The 23133-nt window shown below is 38.0% G+C and overlaps 1 pseudogene; it reads right to left on the bottom strand.

Annotated features, from left to right (window-relative positions):
- Positions 1-1795: 1795 nt before the first annotated feature.
- On the bottom strand, positions 1796-22874 carry LOC149201355 (putative serine/threonine-protein kinase WNK11; annotated as a pseudogene).
- Between the last annotated feature and the right edge of the window lie 259 nt (positions 22875-23133).

A 23133-nucleotide genomic window follows, 5' to 3' on the forward strand; every position in this document is an offset into this window, starting at 1 on the left:
TGCTTGGTTCTCTCTGTTTTGAACTGATGTAAATTTTGACTTATATATATAATATATTAGCATAGTTTTACCGAGAAAACAAAAAATAACTTACAATAAAAATAGAATCAATTATCAATAACTTATAATTTTGTATATGTATTACACAACTAAAATCTAATTAAAAATAACTTGTAATTTTGTAAATGTATTACACAACAAGAATCTCATTAAAAAGAGCATTTGGAAATTCAACTTAAATTCTAATAATTGTGGAGGCAAAATGGGTACGTAGTAAGTCTAACCATGTCAAAAAAATATTACTCTAAATCATAAAGACTATTTTAATATAAATTGGTGATTGTATGTGAAAGTAAAAAAAGTGGGTAACATGTGTTGCGCCACAATACTCAGTTCAAGTAGGTAGTTGGAACCATTGAGTTCTTTTTAACTTCTAAAAATTTGTTTTGCGTCTTAACTCTTGCTTTAAGATGTCATTCTAATACTTTACACCACTAGAAATGTCTAAATTCCTTATGCTACCTATGAATGACATAGCCCTATTTTAGAGTTTTTACTAAATGTTTCATATTAGGTGGTTGAAGTAGCTTAGCCTCTCCTACATGCCTTATTTTAATTTTGGATTATGTCTTGATTCTAAACAACGGATTCAATTTCCAAATGCATAATTATAATGTTGAATTAGATTACATTATATAAAAATTTCACCTTATAATCTACAAGATTTTCAATAATTTTCTAAAATTTATACAATATCAATATTTTAAATTTTTATATTCTAAACAAAATATATAATATTTAATTGACTAATTTTCCAATTTATAAAAAATAGATTACAACAAATCAAATATAAAATAATTGAATGCCAATAAATTTAATACCCATAATGTTGTATATAAAATAATTTGTAATATTTTCAAAACTAAGAAACATCCAAATAATTTTATCTCAAAGATATTTTCATATTACAAAAAAATTCCATAATACAAAAACTAAAAAATAACCAAATAATTTTATTTTTCACCCACTATTCAAACAAACATGATACGTATCAATAGCTTTCCAAATTGCAAAATCTAAAAGATATCAAAATAATTTGGCCAAATAGCCCACTATAAGTATGTACAAGTGTAATATCATTTATCTACCTTTTCAAATTGCAAGATCTAAGAGATAAAAATAACATGGCCAAATAGCTCCTTATAAATCTATACACATCTAATATCATTTATCTTCTAGATTGTGTTATAGTTATTTTAACAAAATTTTCATCACATTAACTATTAAAATAAGTGTAATATAAAGTTGCTTAATACTCACTCTCATGCAAAAATTAATTGATAATTTTAAATAATAATAATAATTTTAAATTTATATATATTAAACATACATTTAAATTAAACATACTTTAATATAATTTTAAATTAATATAATATAAAAAACTATATAAAAAAATTAAGTCAAAATACTATTAGTTCATTAAAAAAGAGGTACATCGGTTTCAAAATGCAGGTAGTCTCACCCCAACCAGGTTTGTTGACTATTGCGATCATCATATGACAAAGAAACAAAAGAACAGCAAGAGATGAAAAGCACCAAAAAACATATAAAACAATAAAAACTCCTATAACCATGCTCAATCATATGAAGTAATAGAAGCAAGATTGTTCAGAGCAGTCCCTGGAGGAGGAGGGTGGAAGGGGCACTATACCTGCTCTTCGAAGTGCACCATCCATGGCTCCAACTTCTCCACTTTCTCTGTTAGCAAATTCTTACTGCACCATACCACCACGACTCATTCCTGAACATGACATTGGAAGTAATGCATCTTGTTCAATGTAATAGTAAGTGCTACACGTTCTTCATGCTGCACCCTCTCAAAGTTTCCAGGCGGTCCAGTATAGACAGGATCAAATCTGGACAGTTATCCAAACAACAATGACGTTTCGTCGTTACTCCACACTTGGGTCGTCTCACTTTCCCTTGGTTTCCTGCGCCCCTTTGCCGTGTCCCCCCACCCCTCATCGAAATTTGTGAGATGTCCCCCCACAACCAACCGATGAACCACCATGACCACCACAAGCCCCGAAAGTCGCCCGACCTCCTTTGCCAACAATGTGACCACCCCCCAGAGCATGGAGATACCTCTTCCACCATTTCCACTTACAAGTGAGATCCTCGACCACCCGGACTGGCAGAAATTCGCTTAATCGGGGGGAGAGAACGAGCATTGCCCAAATATGAATGCATCGTAGCAAGGCCAATGGCACCAGGAAAAGGCAAAATGAGAAAGAAAATTCTAACCCACACCTGAATTATGAGTACAAGGAAAATCCCCAACCACGCCATAAAAGCATTAACCAATCCAGCCAGGGAAGCTCCTAGACACCAAGACCCAGTCCGAGGGTGAAACATTTAATCACCAACTCGCAGATTCCAACCCCTCGCAAACAAAACATTGCTCATAATCCCTAAGAGAAGACACCCCACCACCACGGGAGACCTTTACAAATGCAGAACCCCATGGGAGAGTCGTTCAGAATAGGAAACCTACTACCCTGAGATATAGATGAGAGCTAAAAGCTTGAATACCCAGCCACCCACAACAAATCTCGCAAGTTTGATCCAGTTACTATGCACCAAACCCTTATCCCTCTCGGAGAAGCTTGAGGCCACACACGATAAAAGAAAGCAACCAATTGAGTTACCATGACGTTGGGAGAGGGCACCGGCGGTGGAAGCACCCCCAGTCCAAGGCAAGATGTCAAACACAGAGGTTCACACTGCTATCTGAGTTCAAGCATCATCTAACAAATTGCCAAAATAACCAAGTCACATGCCATAATAGAGGTGCACCACCTTCCATATACCCTCGATGATTGTAATAGCCTTGGTGAAAATTCCATGTAATAAAAGTTAAAAATAATAACCATGGTCGATGGGACATGTATTCCAAGTTGAATGTTGGGACAGACATCCTAGGGTGTGTTCATTTGGTTGTTATGGCTAAGGAAATTGGAGAAGCCAATGGCTAAGGCTTTGGAAAGGAAAAATGGAATTTTTGGCATAATTATTTATGAAAATAATGGAAATTAGGAGAAAAGGAGGTGAAAGGTCGCAGGTTGCATGTGAGGAGAAAAATGAAGGAAAATAATAGAAAATGAAGAGAATAGAAGCCTCACTCATAAAAGGGCTTCTGAGGACAAGTTCATGGCTTTTGTTGGTTCAATGTTGGAGCTCTCTCATTACTCTCTTTCTCTCTCTCATACTCTTGGACAATTAGATTTTTTCTTGGAGCACTTTCGCATTGAAGAAAGAAAGGCAAAGAAGGCAAGAGGAAGCAAAGACCAAGCAGGGAAAGGAAGGATCAAGCAGCTACAACAAGCTTCATTTCAGGTAATGAGTTGCATGTGTATTTTCCTTGCTAGATTTGGCATGAATGGGATTGCATGTGGTTCTTTTCTACCATGGCATGGGTTTTTCTAGGTGCAACAGTATTTTCAGCCTAACCTTGTCATTTCCTAATAAATTTGATGATATGGGTTCCCTCATACGGTTTATATGAGATGGCCAGATTGGATTTGAAGATGAGTGGGGTAGATCTCTGAATTGACAAACACATGGCCTAAGTGTTCCCTAAACCAGATTGAAGATAACGAAGCCACTGGCCTAGTAACCCCTGAACTGCAATGTGGGTTGTGGTAAATCCATATTGTGTGCCTCGGTGGGCCTAGGAATCCTTGTCAGTGAATGGAGATATATACGATAAAGCCAAGAGGTGTGTTTTCTCTTCATTAGCCCTAGTGATCCCGAGATGGCATGCACAGTAAATCCTGGAGAGTATGTATTTGTGTAGAGTCTAATGATCCCTATATCGGACTGTGGATGCATAGTAAATCCTGAGAGACTAGGAGGCACTCAAATACCTCACGGTGTAGGCGGAGAACTCCGGTGGAATCCATGTTGATCGGTTTTTTTGATGTGTTCTATGAGTCCCACATTCATGCTTGGAATATGGCACGGGGGTGATTGGATGAAGAGATACTTGGCTCAACCAATCTATGGTCGGGTAGAACGTGGTAGTCCCATCTCCAGTTGGTTTATTGCTTCATTAATGAGAAATTCATTCCCTTGATTTTCATGTGGAAATGTACTATTGTATATGTGGATTTTGATGGCTGATATGTTTATGGTATTTTTGTTCCTATTATGTTGGTTATATGTATATTTTATGACAGCAGCTATGTATGGCTCTTAGCATGTTCTTACTTGTATAGGAATGGATAATGTTTCTATGACCTAATAGATGATAATGCAGCAAATGACATGAGGAAACAATGGTTCATAGCAATTCTCAAATAAGTATGAGGTCCCTACACTTAATTTTGTTGTTTACACTTCTAGGTTATATGTTGATGATATGTTTGGAGAAATGCATGCCATGCCTGGTAGGGGTTTGGTTATGGTCTTTTTCATATTATTGCTTTTACATCATTGTTTCCCTGTATTTTTACTGATTCTAAGCTATCATACCATTATGGGCAGTGACTGGGGTCGCTGGCACAGAACTGACAACTTTTGTCTCAGGTCGCTAGAAGGAAAGCATGTGCAAGTGACTTTGGGTTTCTAGTTGCTCCCTTTCCCATAGCATGAGAGCGACTATGGCCTAAGAGATCTAGAACAGCAATGAGACCCAGGGACAGGCTATTTGAGTGGTTGACTTGTCTCCTGAGGGTTTTCTTGATGATGTTGGATGATTGTGTGTGAAGTTTCATCGATTCCACTTCCTTAAGGTCACATACGAGGTCGAATAAGATCATAGTATCCTCTCGTCTCATGTTTACCCCAGTGGGAATGGTTACTTGGGTGGATGTGGGACTAGGTTGTTCCTAAATGTCGTTTCGGAGCACTTCAACTCTTGGACTGGATGGCTAGTGTGTGTTGGTCATGAATGCATGTCAGTTGCATGTGTGCCTCTTACACTTGCCCTTCATGTGCTTGTTTCATATGCTTGATGATTGACTATGGTTGTAGTATGGTTATCATGGAGAATTTGATGTTGATTTCGTGAAATGTAATTGTCATGAGTATGTGGCTGGTTTCATATGGTTGTGTGTCACTTACATGTTGATTTTATGTCACCTACTTACATCCTTGTAGGCTAGGTTACATTCTTGAATACTTTGACTACATGTATTAGTCTTGTAGGTTGATTACAAGAACTCATTGCTTATGTTCGACTACATGTGTTTATGTGTATGTGTAGTTGATTAGGCATTGTTTATGCATACTGTTGGTTGCATGTGGAAATGTATACAATGGATTAATGGTGGTTGTCATGCATGAGGTCATATCATGCATTGTTTATATGGCCTTGCATGGATGAACGGACCCTAAGTAGAGTGATGTTTATGTGTTGATACATTTATTTGCTTATGTATATATGTTGTTATGATTATCTTATACATGTATCATGTAGATTTAGTAATCTTTTAGACAAGGTATCCTCCCCGAGCTACACTAAGGTGCATTGATTTATTATGATTTTGTTTATCTGAAATATTATGCATTACAGGAAGAAATATCAAATGGCTAGCAAGATGGTTGACTACAAGGACTCTCCCTATGAATCTGAAGAGCAGTATGGTGTTGGGAATCCTTCCGATTTGGCAATTACATTAAGCAATTTAAAGGAAGAGATAAGGAGTTGTAAGGCATATAATGACCAAATCATACAGGCACAAGAGAAGCAAGAAGAGGTTAATGCTATCCTTCTTAAGAGTTTGTCAGAATTGCAGTGACAAGGGCCGTTTCGGATCAGCCATGGGCATGAGGATGAAACTAATTGGGCATAAGGAAGAAGGTCTTTGTAGTATGCCTAGGGGGGTTATTATGGGGTATAGAGGGAGGTACCCAAGGGAATAATGTAATAATGTAATAGGCCATATGTTTTCCAATACAATAATCCTTCACATCTCTCCATAGGGAGTCTCTAGCCTCTATATAGGCTTTATACATACAATACCATAGGTCTCTCAATACCATATATATAATACAATGGGCTTATCACATTATTGTTAACTACTTGTGGTCCCTTACATGATATTGGTTAACCACTTTATTTATTGTCTATGGCCTATCACATTATTACATTATTCCCTTGGGTACCTCCCTTTGTACCCCATAATATCGCCCTAGGTATACTACACAATCCATACCCAAAATCATGTTGTACGATCCCAACGGCATTACATTCAAATGTGTTGTTGTAGGCATACCATTTAACTCAAATGTGCAAGCTCTAACCAAAAGGTGAAATCTCTTCTTTGTGCCTATAGCCAACTGTACCAACCAAGATTCTACATGAACTTATTTTCTCAAACCACACTTATCCACTAGGTCAGGATTAATATCACTATAATTAGATCTAGGATCAATAAAAATAGAAACAACTTGATCACACAGATTAGCGTCCATAACGATGATAGATTCTTGATGATCTGCATGCTTGTTGTCTACAATAGTATAAATCTGAGGAATTTTATGACCAACATCCCCAACTATATGCACCTCCTGAGCATTATAGATCTGGGGTCTACCATCCTAATACTGCGGACAATCCCTCTTATGATAATACTTGCCACATATACAACACTGCAATGGTGTTCTACCATCACCTCTAATCTGTTGCTCTCCATGTCCCTTCTCAATTGTATTAAACTTCTTGTAAGGGAGAACATGTTTCTCACTTGTATCTTGAGGTCTTCCCCACTTTTGTGTCCATTTTCCTTTAACCTTCTCATTTTTGTTTGAGTGATGCTTAGGCTCAACTTTGCGCTTCAATTGCTCATAACAATGTTTCAACTTTCAAATGGCCTCATCCAACGATCTAAGTGCATCGAACTCAATGTGGTCTCTATATACTATTGGTAATCCACTAATGAATGTCTTAACCTTGGCATTCTCCTCCTTGAGGTAATGTGCATATCTCAACAGCTCCAAGAACATGCTAGTATACTCATCATCTGTCATGGAACCCATCTGAAACTCATAAAACTCCTTAGCTCTATCATCACAGTACCTTTCTAAAAAATACTTGTTCTTGAAAAACCTCTCAAACTCATTCCAAGTCAATTTATCCTCTCAAATACCTTTAACATTATTCACATCCTCCCACCATATATTTTCTTTCCCTTTAATATTGATAATGGTTATCTTTGCTTTCATTTTCTATGAATAATCATGCAACCTGAAGAAATTCCTCACACAAAGCAACCATGCCTTTCATCCTACGATTTCTTCATATGTCCATCAAATGTAGGTGTCTTTTATTTCTTAAAATGATTTGGAAAATATCCCTTGTCACGCCCCCTGTAAGGATGATAACGATGATGATTATAATTCCTATTTGAGCCAAAACTAGAATAGTACATGTGTCTATCACCCCTCCTATCCAGAGTGTCCAAGTAACTATTATCTTTGATCATGTCCTCTCTATCTGATCTGTACTCACCATGAAACCTATTGCCATATTCCCCATTACTTTTTTCCTCCTGCTCATGGTTGATCCAAAGTGGTCCCTATCACTGCAATTCGGACAAACTCTGAAGTATCATTGTATTTAACTCTGCTTGTTTCTCATGTGCCTGTATGATTTTGTCATTGTCTAACTTACAACTCCTTATTTCTACCTTTAAGATTCTCTGTGTGTCTGCCAAATCAGAAGAGTTCCTAACACCACTTTACTCATCTTATCCATGGGGGGGTCTCAGGAATTGTAGTCTACCATCTTGATAGTCATCTTGATATTATTCTTGCAAGGTATATCATGTCAGCTAAACTAAATCACAATGAATCAATGTACCTTAGCATAATTCAGAGAGGATACCTCATCTGCAGGATCAAAAAATTAGCGTAATACATGTAAAACATGTTGGGTGTGTTATATTCTTTCCAGCCCAACCCCCCTTTTGTTGTGGGGGTTTGATGGGGGGCAGCCAACCCCCACTTCGTTGTGTCGAGCACAGCAGAGGGGGGAGGTCAGTAGGGGGCAAAAACCCCTTCTATCAAGGGGTTTGAGGGGGGCGGCATCACTCTACGAGGTCTATGGTAGCACCCTGGGGAAATTGTTTTTTGGACCCTATATTAGGTGGTTGAACCTACTTATGGTTTTGTGCATGTTTTTCGCACATGTTTTTAGGCATGACGGTTTTCTGCCCATGGTATTTTAAGGATCCAGTCAAGGGAACTATGGTTATGTTCTAATACAGGGTTTATGGATTGGGGTTTATGGATGCTTCGGCATGTATATATATACATATATATATATATATATATATATATATATATATATATATATATATATATATATATATATATATATATATATAAAAATATATATATATATATATATATATATATATATATATGTATTGTAACATTGAAAGGAATATAACGAAAAATCAATATGGTAGTCCCAATTTTGGGATCCAGGGGAAAACCTTTGTGTATATTTGTTTTATTTTTATGCTCTCACCATTTTTTGTTTTTTGTTTTTAGAATTCGTATGCAGGAAATTTATGTACAGGGTTAAAACCTACAAAACATAATCATGACAACATATAAATATAAAACATAACCATATAACCATCATTCTAGCTAGAGTCAAGTCATCAATGCATGACCATGTCAACTACACATACCATGACCACATGCATAACAACAACCATCACACTAATGTACACTTGACCACATGTGAATACTAACGTGCATAACAATGCATAATCAAGCATACACTCATGACGACACACTCCACAACAACACCATCAAATTCCCATGACCTCACTACAACCATGATCAACACCTTGCAAATGCAATAAGAACAAGGTCTTACAACATAAGAAACACATATGCAATCAATGTGAATGCATGACCAACACACAACCCATCTAGTCTGAGGGAATGACCTTCCTCCCACAACTACCCAAGTAACCGACCAGCCAGGGTAAATATGCGACGAGAAGTTACTATGACATGATTTGAATCCATATGTGTCAGTTAAGGAGGTGGAACCGATGGAAGCACACCATACCATACCTTTTTCACCTGCTACAAGACTCCCATAATTCATCCCAGTCATTCCCCTGACCATCCCCCTGGGTCCCAGTGATTTTTATACGATTAAACCCCTGGACGTTCCCTTGATATGGACAAGGGTTCATCTGGGAGGCTCCAAATGCTTGCACAACAAGGCATGCGTGCATCTAGGGACTTTTCTCCTCAAACCTATACTTGTGACCCCGAGATTTGTGCCACTTTTCAATCCCAGAATCTAGGTCACTGCCCAAAAACCCATATATCTTTCAGAATCCATAAATTACATGATGAGAAGACTTACAAATCAAATCTAACTACAGGACTAGGCCTGACCATCACCAACCGAGACTGGCATTCTGTCAAACACTTGGCATCAATGCAATCTACAGGAAATGAATACCAGACATAACATAAATGACTGATAACTCATATGAGACTTAACAAGAAGAATCACCACCCTATTCCTTTATTTTTTCTACATCAATTGGGTATTACATCCATTAAATTTTCATTTACAAGTAAATACATGAAATAACTATGACAATAACCAGTCATATAACCAACATTAAACCATGTAAATAACAATGAGATAAAAACTATTAAGGCCACATAATAACAAGTACAAAAGGGTGAGGAACAGAAAGAAAATTGAGCTAGAAACGATGAGGCATCCGCAATGAAGGTGACCTAATTTGTGTTCGCACTCTTCGCGGCCTCCCCTGGTGTGGCTGGTCAAGGTCACGTTGTCCCCTAGCCGCCATGGTGGAACTTCTTCAGAACCTTGGCACCCATTCCTTCAAGGACATGGTCACTGGTAGGCCTCCAAAACAAGGCTCGTTTTCACAAATTTTACCTCCATCTCGGCCTTCTGCTCGACAAGAGGAAACTCGGATAACGAAGGAACAATATGCTCTCATCAAAATGAACAACCTCAGAGGAATAAAGGAATAGAGAAAGAGAAAAGAAAATATATTCGAACAAGAAATGGAAAGGCCTCTGAGATGTGTTCCCTAATAGACAAAAATCCAACAAAATCTCAGGAATAGATGCAAGAACAGAGGAAAAAAAAGGAACAACTGCAACCCCATAGCAAAGAAAATACGGAACTAGAAATCGAGGACTCAGGAGTAGCAATCTACAAACAATACATGCAAGAAAGTGCAGTAATATGCAAGTTTATGGGCATGTGGCCAACTAAAAGAGCCTTGAATTGGTAGATTCAAAGCAAATGGGAACCCAAGGGAGAAATAAGACATCAGTTGGGATCCAAAGTATTCTTCACAATCATCTTTGACCTCCTACAAGAGTTCTAGTCTAGGTTCACATTTACTCCTTAGCAACTGATTACTGGGATCCTTCGGTCTTACAAACTATAGGATACAAGTTGGGCGAGTATATAAAATTGTCTGAAGGTACTAGAACATGACACTATGTTTCCTATGCCCATATCTACGTATACATTAATGTCTCTAGAGCCCTTCCAGAAGAAATTAAATTAATATTCAGGGATGAATTCTAGCTTCAAAGTATAGCCTATGAACACATCCCCTTCAGATGCAGTAAGTGCCACGAGCATGTGTATCTCTTCCAAGACTATCCTCTTAACAAAACCTCTCAATCTCTAGAGCAGACAAGAAAATAATACAATGAAGGTTGCACTAAAGTCATCTTCGGGAATAAGAATAACAGGAAAAAGGTGATCCCCAAGAAGAATCAATATGAGTCAAGTCAAAACTGGTTCGAGGCACTAAACATCCTTTAGGAGCAAAAGGATCCCAGCTACCTAATAGGAGATGAATTAGGAGAAGAGTGACTAAACCAATCCGACAGAGAATACGAAGATAGGGACACAATCTATACGAATAAAGGGGGGGAGCATGCACAAAATGATACAGAAATAGAGCAAATGGCAACAAAAGTAACACCAGAGGAAAGTGCCATAGAAGAAGCTATGGAAGGGGTAGATTTAGCAACAACTATAGAGGCATGGAAATTAAATGGAACTAAAGCCATACCAGAACACTATCTACAAAAAATTAAAGGTTCTTATCTCCTCCAAGAGGATTTAAAACTCAGAGCACTCCACCCCATTTAAGAAAGTACAACATCAAAAGGAATCTTAGCAAATATTCCAGTAGGAGGACTCAACCTCAAAGGCCCAAGCTGGAAAAGAGGCAGAAAGACCACTAGTCAACTCTTCCAAGAACTGGGAGACAAGCTAATCAATGAAGGAAAGGTAAAAGCTATGGCCCTTAATCCCTCTCCATGTCAATGAATTACATTTCTTGGAATATTAGAGGACTGAATCGTCTTGGGAAAAACAAATCTTGAAAAACATAATTATGTCTGATAATCCGGATATCCTTCTAATTCAAGAAACCAAACTCGAGTCGGTATACCCCCTATCCTTTTGAACTCTCGCTTCAAGCCTTACAACATATTATCCAACTCGAAAACAGGTTCGTCGAGAGGAATAATGACCCTATGGAAAGACTCCAAGTCTGAACTCATATCCTCCTTGGCCACTCATCATTCCATAATTGTGGTCTTAAGTATCATAGGCACCAATGAGAGTATCAGCATAACAAATGTCTATGCCCCGCACAAGGTTATAGATCAAAATAAAATGCTCCAATGCATCTCCATCCTCTTTGATCCTATAAACTTTCCTTTCAAAATCATAGCACGCGACTTTAATATGATAATTAATCTAGCTAAGAAGGGAGATGGTATCCGAAAGCTCAATAAGGACTCTGAGGATTTCTTTACTACCATAGAAAACCTCAATCTTGTAGACATGCCTACCAAAAATGGCATTTTTACCTGGAATAACAGAAGAGGAGGAGACCATCAAATACCCTCACGGTTAGACCACTTCCTTTTATCAGAGGCAACTTATCTCACCTCTTGGAAAATAGAGGCAAGAATTCTCCCACAAGCAGGCTCAAATCATTGGACTATCTCTCTCAAGAATCAAATTTCCAATGGCCAAAAAAATAAACCTTTCAGATTCGAAGCCTTCTGGTTGGGTCACCCAGACTTCATGGAAAAAATGAAATAATGGTGGTCAAATCCTCCCACCAGACTAGGCAACAAAATGTAGAAATTCCAACAAAACCTAAAATATATCAAAGAGGAAATTAGAAAATGGAATAGAGAATCATTCGGCAACATCATCACAAATATATATATATATCTATCTATATATATATATATATATATATATATATATATATATATTAAAAAAATGGATCACAAATTGGAACTTCTCCAACAAAATATGATTGAAGAAGGGTTGATGGAGAGCAAAAAGAAAGAGGAACACAGATTACAACAAAGATGGGAGGAAAGAGTCATCCAGGAAGAGAAGTTGTGGCAACAAAAATTTAGAATCAATTGGCTGAAATGTGGGGAAAAGAATATTGTTTTTTTTTCCATAAATCAATGATACAACACAGGAGGAACAACATAATTTTGGCTCTGAAGAACCGAGAGGGTCATCTAATTCACTCCCATGTGGATTTGGAAGTTGAACTCATTCATTACTTTGGCTCTATTCTCAAAGAGCCAAGGAATGACCAAGTTAAGAAAATTAAAAAGATCACCAACCATATCCCCAAAATCCTCACTAAAGAGCATAATAGAATGCTCCTAAGAAAAGTGTCCCTCCTGGAAGTTGAATATGTGATAATGGGAATGCCTAATGGTAAAGCCCATGGTCTGGACGGTTTCACCATTGACTTCTACAAATCTTGTTGGCCCATACTTAAACTAGAAGTCCATGCCCTTGTTGAAGAGTCTCGGATTCAGAAGTATGTCCTAAAAGCCGTGAACTCCACTTTCCTTACCTTGATTCCCAAAGGCAAAACCGTTGACTCCCAGAACAAATTCAGGCCTATAGCCCTTTGCAATGTCATTTACAAAATCATCTCCAAAGTCCTCATCAATTGGATAAAATCCATCTTGCCTCTCCTACCTCCCATCACCAATCTGGTTGTGTGGAAGATAGGCAAATCCTAGATAGTATCATCTTTTCTCATGAGTTCATCCACTCTCTCAAAACTCAAAAAAACCTAGTATGATGATTCAATTGGACATGTCCAAATCCTTCGACAAAATCAACTAGGAGTATATGAGACAAGTTTTGGAAACATTTGGGTTCCACAAAGATAGCATCAAATGGATCATGGCAATGGTGTCGAGAGCATTTTTCTCCATCCTCGTGAATGGTTCCCCTTCGTAACCCATCAATCCTACCAGGGGCATCAGACAAGGAGATCCTATCTCTCCCTTCCTCTTTGTCATCATGGTGGAAGGTCTTACCCATTCTATTTCTGCTGCTTTGCACTCTAACAAGCTCTCAGGGCTCCAGCCTTATGCCTATGCTCCCCCCTCCATGCACCAACAATTCGTGGATGACACCCTTCTTATGGGACTCTCAATAATCAGAGAAGCATCCTCCTTAAGTCCATTTGTTCTGACTTCTTTGCAGCCTCCGGTACCACTATCAACCGTCAAATCCAAGTTGCTCTTCTTTAACACCTTGCTGCCGATTTGTAGAAACATCGCCAGACTTCTGGACTTCCCCATCAGCACCCTCCCCTCCAACTACCTAGGGGTTCCCCTGACAGACATGCCACTCTCCAAGGCTATTTGGGAAGACCTGATCAATAAGTTGGAGAAATGAATCGCCAATTGGACCTTCAAATCCCTCAATCTGGCAAATCATCTTGTCCTTGTTAAATATGTTCTTCAGGCCATCCCGCTCTACTTGTATTCGTCTTTGGCTGCCCCCAAAGTGATTTCAAACAAAATCAGAAACATGTAGAGGAATTGTTATGGAGAGGAAGAATTAGCCTAAAATATCTATCTTTCGAAAGTACTTGAACAAGCCCTTAACTAGACCCCTAATAGCTATGAAAGGCATTTTGTCAAACATATCACAAATATGTAATATATAGGTGTTAATAATTGATTTAAGCATAGGGGTCTCATACTTATCTGAGAATCGCTATGAAGCATTGTCTCCTTATGTCATTTGTTGCATTATCATCTATTAGGTCATAGATACATTTTTCATTCATTTACAAGTAAAAACATGATGAAATCCATACATAGCTATTGTCATAAAACATATGCATAAGCAGCATAATAGCAACAGAAATGCCAAGGAAAACACAACCATATGATCCACATATAAACTAGTATAATGCTCATAGAAATACAAGGAGAAATAACCTTATAATGATGATGAAAAATCCAAACCCGAGATGGGACTACCATGGTCCACATGACCATGGAATGGTTGAGAAAAATCTCTCTTTAGCAATTCACCTTCGTGCCATATTCCAAGCATGAATGTAGGACTCAAACCAAAAGAACCAACTAGGTCATTCTGAGGCTAAACCACCTCACCCTCATCAATAGAAGCTAGGCTTTACCGTAATCCATCCCGGATCACTAGGTCAACATAATAAACATGAAATAATAGGCTTTACCGTGATCTCCACCTGATCACTAGGTCAAACAAGCATGGATGCCACCGAATCTCTCCACCTACATCATGAGGAATTTTCTTGCCTCCTATTCTCTCAGGCTTTACTGCAATCCACACCAGATTACTAGGCCCTAAACTGAGACCTACTCTCCAAGCTTTACCGTAAATCGAAAACCTAGGATTACTAATTCCAACAAAGAGAAATCCACCTCTTGGATTTATCGTATATCCTACCATTCACTGGAAAGGATTCTTAGGCCCACCGAGGCAACACAATCATGTATTTACAGCAACCCATAGTCAGGCTCAGGGGTTACTAGGCCAGTGGATTTACTGTGATCCATAATCTGGTTTAGGGACTACTAGGCCATGTGTTATATCATTCGGAGATCCACCTCACTCAGTGTCGAATCCATCTGGAAATCCATCTCAACCAAATCATGATAACCCCATAACACCATGGCTATCTGAAAATGGCAAGGCTAAGATGAAAACGTTGTCACACCTAGAAAAACCCATTCCATGACAGCAAAAAAACCACATGCAATACCATGCACACCAAATCTAGCAAGGAAAATACACATGCAAATTGATACCTATAAAGAATAATGTTGTATTTGCTTGATCTCTACTTCCTCTTTCCTTTTGCCTTTCTTGATCCAATGCCAATGTGCTCCAAGAAAACTCTAACTGTCCAAGAGTGAGAGAGAGAGAGAATAATGAGAGAGCTCCAAAACTGAACTTACAAAAGGTTACAAACTGATCTTCATAAGCCTTTTTATCAATTAGGCCTCTATTTTCTTCATTTTCCATTATTTTCCTTCAATTTACTCCTCACATGCAACCTATGACCTTTCACCTTCCTTTTCTCCTAATTTCCATTACTTTCATAAATAAATGTGCTAAAAATGCCATTTTTCCTTTCTAAAGCCTTATCCATTGTCTTTTTCAATTTCCTTAAAAATAATAAACTAATGAACACCCACACTAGGATGTTTTGGCCAACATTTAGCTTGGAATAAGTGTCCCATCAACCATGGTTATTATTTTTTCCTTTATTAACTTTTATTACATGGAATTTTCACCAAGGTTGCTACAACTACGTCTTTGGGCCCTGGGTAAATAGTGGGAAGGTCGCTTCATTAGTCTCAACAACATCATGAGTACATGGAAGATCTTCCTCAACACAAGGATAGATCCCTCATATTGAGTGGTAATGTATCTCCTACAAAAAGACATTCTCCTACAAAGAACTCTCACTCACAGAGTCTTCTCCTTTAATAAGACAAAGAAACAACTTCTCACAAAAGTCACATAAATGGACACTCACATAATTGGCAACAGGTCATCTTGAATCCACTAGTCAGATTCAAGTCACACTTATCATCATCAAAATCGTCTTGCAATTCTGAGACAAATGGCTATAAACATGACTATTTTCTGATAAAGTGTCAACATGACCCTCGTTCAACACTGCGCCACCTCAATTTTCATGTGAAGGCTAAAGCGATGAATTTCTTGCAAAGATTTAGATCTCGTTGCCCTGTTGCAACATACAATAATCACCAGAACTTGTAAATCTACAAACATTCTTTTTTCTGAAAGAAAAACAAGTAAATGGTCACAATGCATCTTTATGCCTCCCAATCTAATGATGGCCTTGAAATCAACTACTCAAATGCCAAAATGGATTGCGCCATCATGATCCTTGTGACAAATCGGTTCAGATGAGTATAAAATTGACCCCATTCTGACACTTGGAAATATGGGCCTCTAGGAAATTTGACAGATTCCTCAAAGATTTCTTTGCTCGGGTTTTGCCCTGGAACTGGGCACGTCATGGTTCCACCATCTCTGAGCTCCAACTATTCACAGTTCCACTACTGCCTATTATGCTCTATGCTCTGGTTTTGCTCGCAACTTCCTCTTATGGCGTCGAATTGAGCTGTCATCTTTGCCATTCGAATTAGGATGACAAGATTTTCAATCTAGTCCTAGTTTCGATGAGATCCAAAGACTTCGATTTTTGAGGTTCTCCAGAGCCACCTGGATCATTCCTCCCACTGAGGATATTTTGGTCCTCCAAATGCATAAACATGACTGTAATCTGATCTACATAACAAATGTCTCTGAAAGGCCACACTTTCTTCTCCTTCACCTTTGTACTTTAGAGCTCAAAGTGTTGAAACCAACACTTGTATCCATATGCAAACTTCTAGCTACTAATACAAATTCAATTACAAGACCAAAGAAAGACCCAAACAAAACCCCATACTTGCCAAGGGTTTATAACACACTCATGGTCAAGTTTACATTGATTTACAACAGAAACCTTATCCCATGCTAGCTGAGTAAAAGGCCAAAGTATCACTATGTTGCATATACAAGTGATGTTATGCATTCATCACTTTTACAAACAAATTTTCAACATGTGATTTACAATGGTGGTCAAGACAAGCTATTTAAAAAGGATTCCAACTCTGGATGTAGCTTCTTGGGACACAACTCTGGATGGAGCTCCCAACATGTAGCTATATTATGTCCATGCTTGTTACAATGGTTGCAATGGTTCTTCCTCCTCCATAATTTCCTAACCTTATTTTTCTCTTGATGTGGAGAAGGACCTTCATGTCTTAGTTTTTTCTTGGTTTGCATTCTTTTCCAACACTTGGTAACAGCATGATTATTCAAACCACAAAATGTACATGGTTTTCTACGCCATAAATTTTACCTAATATTTCTTGTTTGCTCATAATTAAATGGAACACTAGCATACATGTGGGGATCATACCTTTTAGGAATTTCCTTGCTGCAGTTCCAAGAAGAAGGTTTATACCTTGTCCTTTTCTTGGATCTCTTGTTGGAGGTACCATTATCGAAAAGTAATGTGCCGCCCCTTCTCTAAGATGGTATTGACAATGGCTTGGATTCTTTGTTTGAGGAATCTCTTGCTTCTTCTACCTCTAAACACTCTCCTTCAATATACCTCAATCCTACAAATTGAGGCCTTCTTACAACCTCCAATGGTTGAGTAATTCCTTGGCCATTACTAAGTCCTCCTCGTTTATACCCTATCTTTGTGAGGAGTCTCATGTTGGTGCCTAAAATAGTTATCTCAATGCTTCCAATAGAAAAAAATTCCTGATAAGGAGTTTCTTTTACTTTTGATCCTGTCAATGATGCTTGGTCATCTTCTTTTTAAAGCTTTCCTTTTGTAGTGGAAAATTCTCCCATTTGTTCCCCCACAGTTTATTCTAACATGAGCCCCAATTTCCATTTTTCTTCCTCTGTATCTTGTAGAAGACTGCTAAGCTTTGCATTTTTTGTATGAATGCAATGGTTAATCTCTTCCAACTCTTCAAGTATTTCCCACTTCAATCCTTTGCCCATGATGACATTCACAATCTCTAGAAAAATGGTAAGACCATTGTGATACCACTTGATCCAAAAAAAATGCGAATACTTCATTGCGGGACATTTTACAAACACTTATATTTGCATATGAAACATGAACAACAATACTTCACCAATCCATCAAAATAAATAGGAATCAAATAACCAAGATGAAATCATAATACAAGACGTGATAACAAAGTTCATCCAATGTGGAATACATTATCAGGCCCTAGTTAAATCGTGGGGAGGCCGCTTCATTAGTCTCAACAAGATAATGAGTACATGGAAGATCTTTCTCGACACAAGGATAAATCCCTCATCTACAGTGGTGATGTCTCTCTTACAAAGAGAAATTCTCCTGTAAAGAACTCTCACTCACAAAGTTTTCTCCTTTAACAAGACAAAGAAATGACTTCTCACAAAAGTGACATAAATGGATATTCTCACATAAGTGGCAACATATCCTCTTATTCATCATCAAATCATACTCATCATACTCGTCATCATCAAAATCGTCTCGCAATTCTGAGACCAATGGTGTTAAACATGACTATTTTATGATAAAGTGTCAACCCTCTTTCAGCACTCCACCACCTTGGTTTTCATGCAAATGCTAAAGCGATGAATTTCCTATAAAAATTGAGATCTAGTTTCCCTGCTACAACATATAACAATCACGAGAACCTACAAATATACATCCATTCTTTTTCTAAAATAAAAACAAGTAAATGGCAATAATGCATCTTTATAACTCCCAATCTGACGATGGCTCGAAAATCGGCTACTCAAATGCCAAAACAGACTGCACCACCCAATTCTTTCAAAAAATCAATTCAGATGAGTATAATCTTGATCCCATTATAACACTTACAAATATGGGCCTCCAAGGAATACAAAAGATTCGTCTACTCATGGTTCTGCTCTAGAACTCGGTGCATCATGTTTTCGTCGTCTCTCACTTCTACCTATATGTGGTTCCATTGCTTGTTGTTTCACACTATGCTTTGTTTCCACTCGTGGCCTCCTCTTTTGGCTCTAGGCAAGTAAACAAGTTTAAATCTTGAGGGGTGGGTGAACTTACCAAATTCCTTCCCATGGTCTAATGGTAAGTGCCCTAGCTATCTCATGGCCCAATTGGGGTCGAGTCCTATTGTTTGTTTGTTTTATAACCATTTTTTAAGTAAAACCCTCATTTGGCTTAATATAAAAATTGTCTACTAGCAATATGTTGACTGTTTTTCAACGTTTGGAACCATGTCGACTGTTTGTCTGTCGTTTGGAGTGAATCGCCAAAATGGATACGCATAATTTTGTCGTTGGTTATAACGTTGCTTTGTATTTATTTGCGGCCACCAACTGGCACGGGTTCAACTCCCACTTGTCCCTTGTCAAGTATGACCATTGGGCATTGGGCATCATTAATTGTTGGTGGTGTATTTTGGGGCTATCATTGGTGGGTCAGCCAGCCGATTGACGCAAGTTCAATCCCAACCGGCCCCCTATTTTGAAATCTAGCAAGGTCAGTGTTGGCAGGTCTATTGAATTTGTCATGTAGTTTTTTGTTGCCAAATTTAGTGGAATGTCATCAAATTTAGTTGGACCGCCAAAGTTAGCTATGCTCCAAATTTAGTTGGCACTCTACTAAACCCTGTCATTAGGTTGAGTTTGACCAGATATTTGACTGGCCATAACTTGCACATATGAAGTCGGATTGAGGCGTCATCACCACCATTGGAATCAGGACAATGACCTTTTCGATTTGGTTTGTTTTTAATGAGATCAAAAGACTTCAATTTTTTAGCTTCTCTAGAGCCACCTAGATCAATTTTAATGGAGGATGAAGCAACATCATCTCATGGAAATTACACAAGAGCAAAAGATGAGTCAACATCAAAAGGTGGAGAATTACTTCATGAAGACATGCTCGAGGATATTTCAATACTAATTGAAAATCTCATGTCAAAGGAAGAACACATAGATGAAGACGAGGCAAAAATTTTGGAGGAGTGGTTGGCAGAAAATCCAAGTGATAGATATTGCATGGAGGACATAGGTACAATTCAAAGTGATTTTTTTGAATTGTATGAGTAGTTGAATTTCCTAGAGGGGAGGATAAAAAGCCAAAGACTGCATATTCAACTTGTATCAACAAGGTTAGAGGTAATAGCATTAAAAAAATGAGGAGAGGGCTACAAAATGTGATGAGTGGATTGACAAGAATTGTATAACTCTTATGATAGAGGAGGATGTGCAACATCTTGAAGACAATGAAAATAGTGAATTTCATCCAAAGACAAAGTTTGATAAAGTGATTGATGAATTGTGGATGTTGTTGAGGAAGACATCCACGAGAGGACACTGTAGACAGAGGAAGACAGGCAACAAGAAATGCAATTTATTGAAGAACTTTGCATCAACAAAGCAATGGGGAAGCAACATAAAGTGTGGAAGGTTGTAGAACTAAAGACAACATACCATCAAAAAAGCAACACAGTATTTAAGCATCTACAAGCTAAAGTTTGGAACCTAGGATGACTTCATCAGCATATGAAAGCACATGGTCAGGAGACCACGAAATTTTTTTCACCTTAGGAGTAATGATGCATGAGCATCTCACCTCCAAGTCAAAAAGAATTTTGATTAGACTTAAGGATCTGCCATTTAACAAGGGAGTTGGTTCCCTTATTGAATGTCATTGTTTATTATTTTTATCTTTTATGTCTTAAGGAAATCTAAAGAAATTGTGAATATTGTAATCAGATCTACTTTTACGAAGAGATCTCGAGAATGTTGAGTGAGTTAGAGATACTTTTGACTTAGCTAGATCTCTTTAAGTACTGGTGGATATAGAGGATCCTAGAATAGAGGTGTGTTGAGCATTTTGTGGCTCTGAACTAATTGTAGTTCAAAATCCTCTTTCTTATAATTATGTAAAAAGAGAAGAAATGGATGATGTAGAAGAAGTGAGTGAGAGAGGAGTGTCGAGAGAGCCAACAAAGTAATGCCAAATATGGCCATAAGGCCAAGAGGGCCAATTATATTGTAAATCAAGCCAACGAGAGGTCTCATGTAATTTTGTATAAAATATGTGTGTTTGTCAATAGAAAAAACCATTATGTTTGAGTGTTTTGAATTGAATGTGTTGAAAGCTTTTGTTGATTGTGTATAAAAGAGCCTTATAGTTTATACTTGACTGTATATGTGTCATAGGTGTTACACTTGAGCTTGGGATGGATTGCACTTAGAGTGTGTGCACAATAGTACGCAGAGGTTGCAAAGCCATTATTTAAAGCTCAGGAGGGAGAGCAACCAAGAACACAATTTAAATACAGTACATAGGGGTGAAAATCCTTTGGATCATAACCAACAAATCATTTAATCAGAGTGACATTGTTTAGGAAATTAGAATGCACTGTAGAATTGTGGCAATCATGCTGGACTGTAGCAGAATCTAAGTTGGTCCATTATGCTTAAGATCATGTAAGCAGAAGGGTTTAAAGAAGAACATAAGCCAGACTTAGTTGTAATTAATGCCTGCAAGAGTTTGTTACATAATGGAGATCATAGTAGCAAGAAGGGAGTCTGACAGTTGACGGGAATTATCATAAATCTATACACATCTAAAATCATTTATCCATCTTTCCAAATTACTAAATCTAAGAGATATCAAAAAATAATGTATAGACATAATATGATTTATCTTCTAGATTGTAAATCTAAGAGATATCAAAAAATAATGTACAGACATAATATCACTTATCTTCTAGATTGTGTTATAGCAGTTATCTATGATATCAAAAAATAATGTACAGACATAATATCACTTATCTTCTAGATTGTGTTATAGCAGTTATCTCTAACAACTTTTCTTCGCATTAACTCTTGAAAAAATGGGCAGATCTCAAAAGTAAATAGGCAAAATAAATAGGCGGAAATCCATCACAACTTGGCACCTAATAGGTGCATGCATGTACTTCTTTAAAAAATGGGTCCATCGGAAGTTCTGCAGAAGGCCTCACCGGTGCTGCCGCCAGGCATTTTTCAATAAACTGTCTCATTTCTTGATTGGTAACCTTTTCCAATGCTGCAGGCCTTATATCACAACTCACCTTCTTATAATTTGAGCAACGCTACGGCATTCACTATAAGGAATTTCTAAAGTAACCATCTCCAGCAAACACATGCCGAAAGAATAAATATCTACAAGCTCATTATAATCCTCCTCATATAATTCTGGGGCCATGAATTCCGGAGTACCGAGGATAGTGTGTGCACAACGATCATTTCCCAGTGTAGTGGCAAGACCCAGATCCCCAATCTTCAGAACGCCACTATTGCCATTCACAAAAATATTGCTGCAATTTAAATCTCTGTGAATTACACAAGGCTCATGATTATGAAGATAATGCAATCCTCCCAGTATCTGAAGTGCCCAATTCTTCAAAGCCTTCATGGAGACATGACGGTGCTTCTGGCGGTACTCTCTCAGAGTACCTGAGGTACAGACCTCGGTAATGAAATTCACATGACTTGTCTTTCTATCCAGCCATGCATTGTAGAGCATAATTATGTTCTTGTTCCTCAGAGATTTCAACAGACGGACTTCTGCATAGATCCTCTGTATGGAAGCATCGTCTAGGTTTTGCAGAGATTTCAACAGACGGACTTCTGCATAGATCCTCTGTATGGAAGCATCATCTAGGTTTTGCAGAGGCACCTTGTTCCAAGCAACCTCAATACCTTCTTCCTGATCAAAAGCTCGGTATACCTTCTTCATGGCACCACGGCCCAGCAAATCTTCATAGCGACCATACCTACCAGTGGGGTCCAGTTCCACAAAGGGTTCCCTGTCCTTATCACAGGTGTCATATTCTACACTAGGCATTTCTCTACCTCCTGTAAAGGAAAGGAAACCCTAACCCCAGAACTCCAAATTAGGTTCCTCTTCTAATTTGAATTTAATAAACAGAAACCCTTGCAGGGCTATAGGAAGACACAGAAATGGAGATTTTCCCTAAATTCGGAAGATGAACAGACAGCAAAGGCAGAAGACTTTGCTTCCAGTGGGATTACTGACGACACTGACAGCATTTTTGCTCCAGAGGTACTGAAAAAACAGAGCCGCCAGATTCAGAAAGCTACCC

This window comes from Pinus tabuliformis, chromosome 2_1, assembly GCF_031772625.1.
Source record: "Pinus tabuliformis cultivar Carrire ecotype Pingquan chromosome 2_1, CPIR1, whole genome shotgun sequence".
NCBI lineage: Eukaryota > Viridiplantae > Streptophyta > Pinopsida > Pinales > Pinaceae > Pinus > Pinus tabuliformis.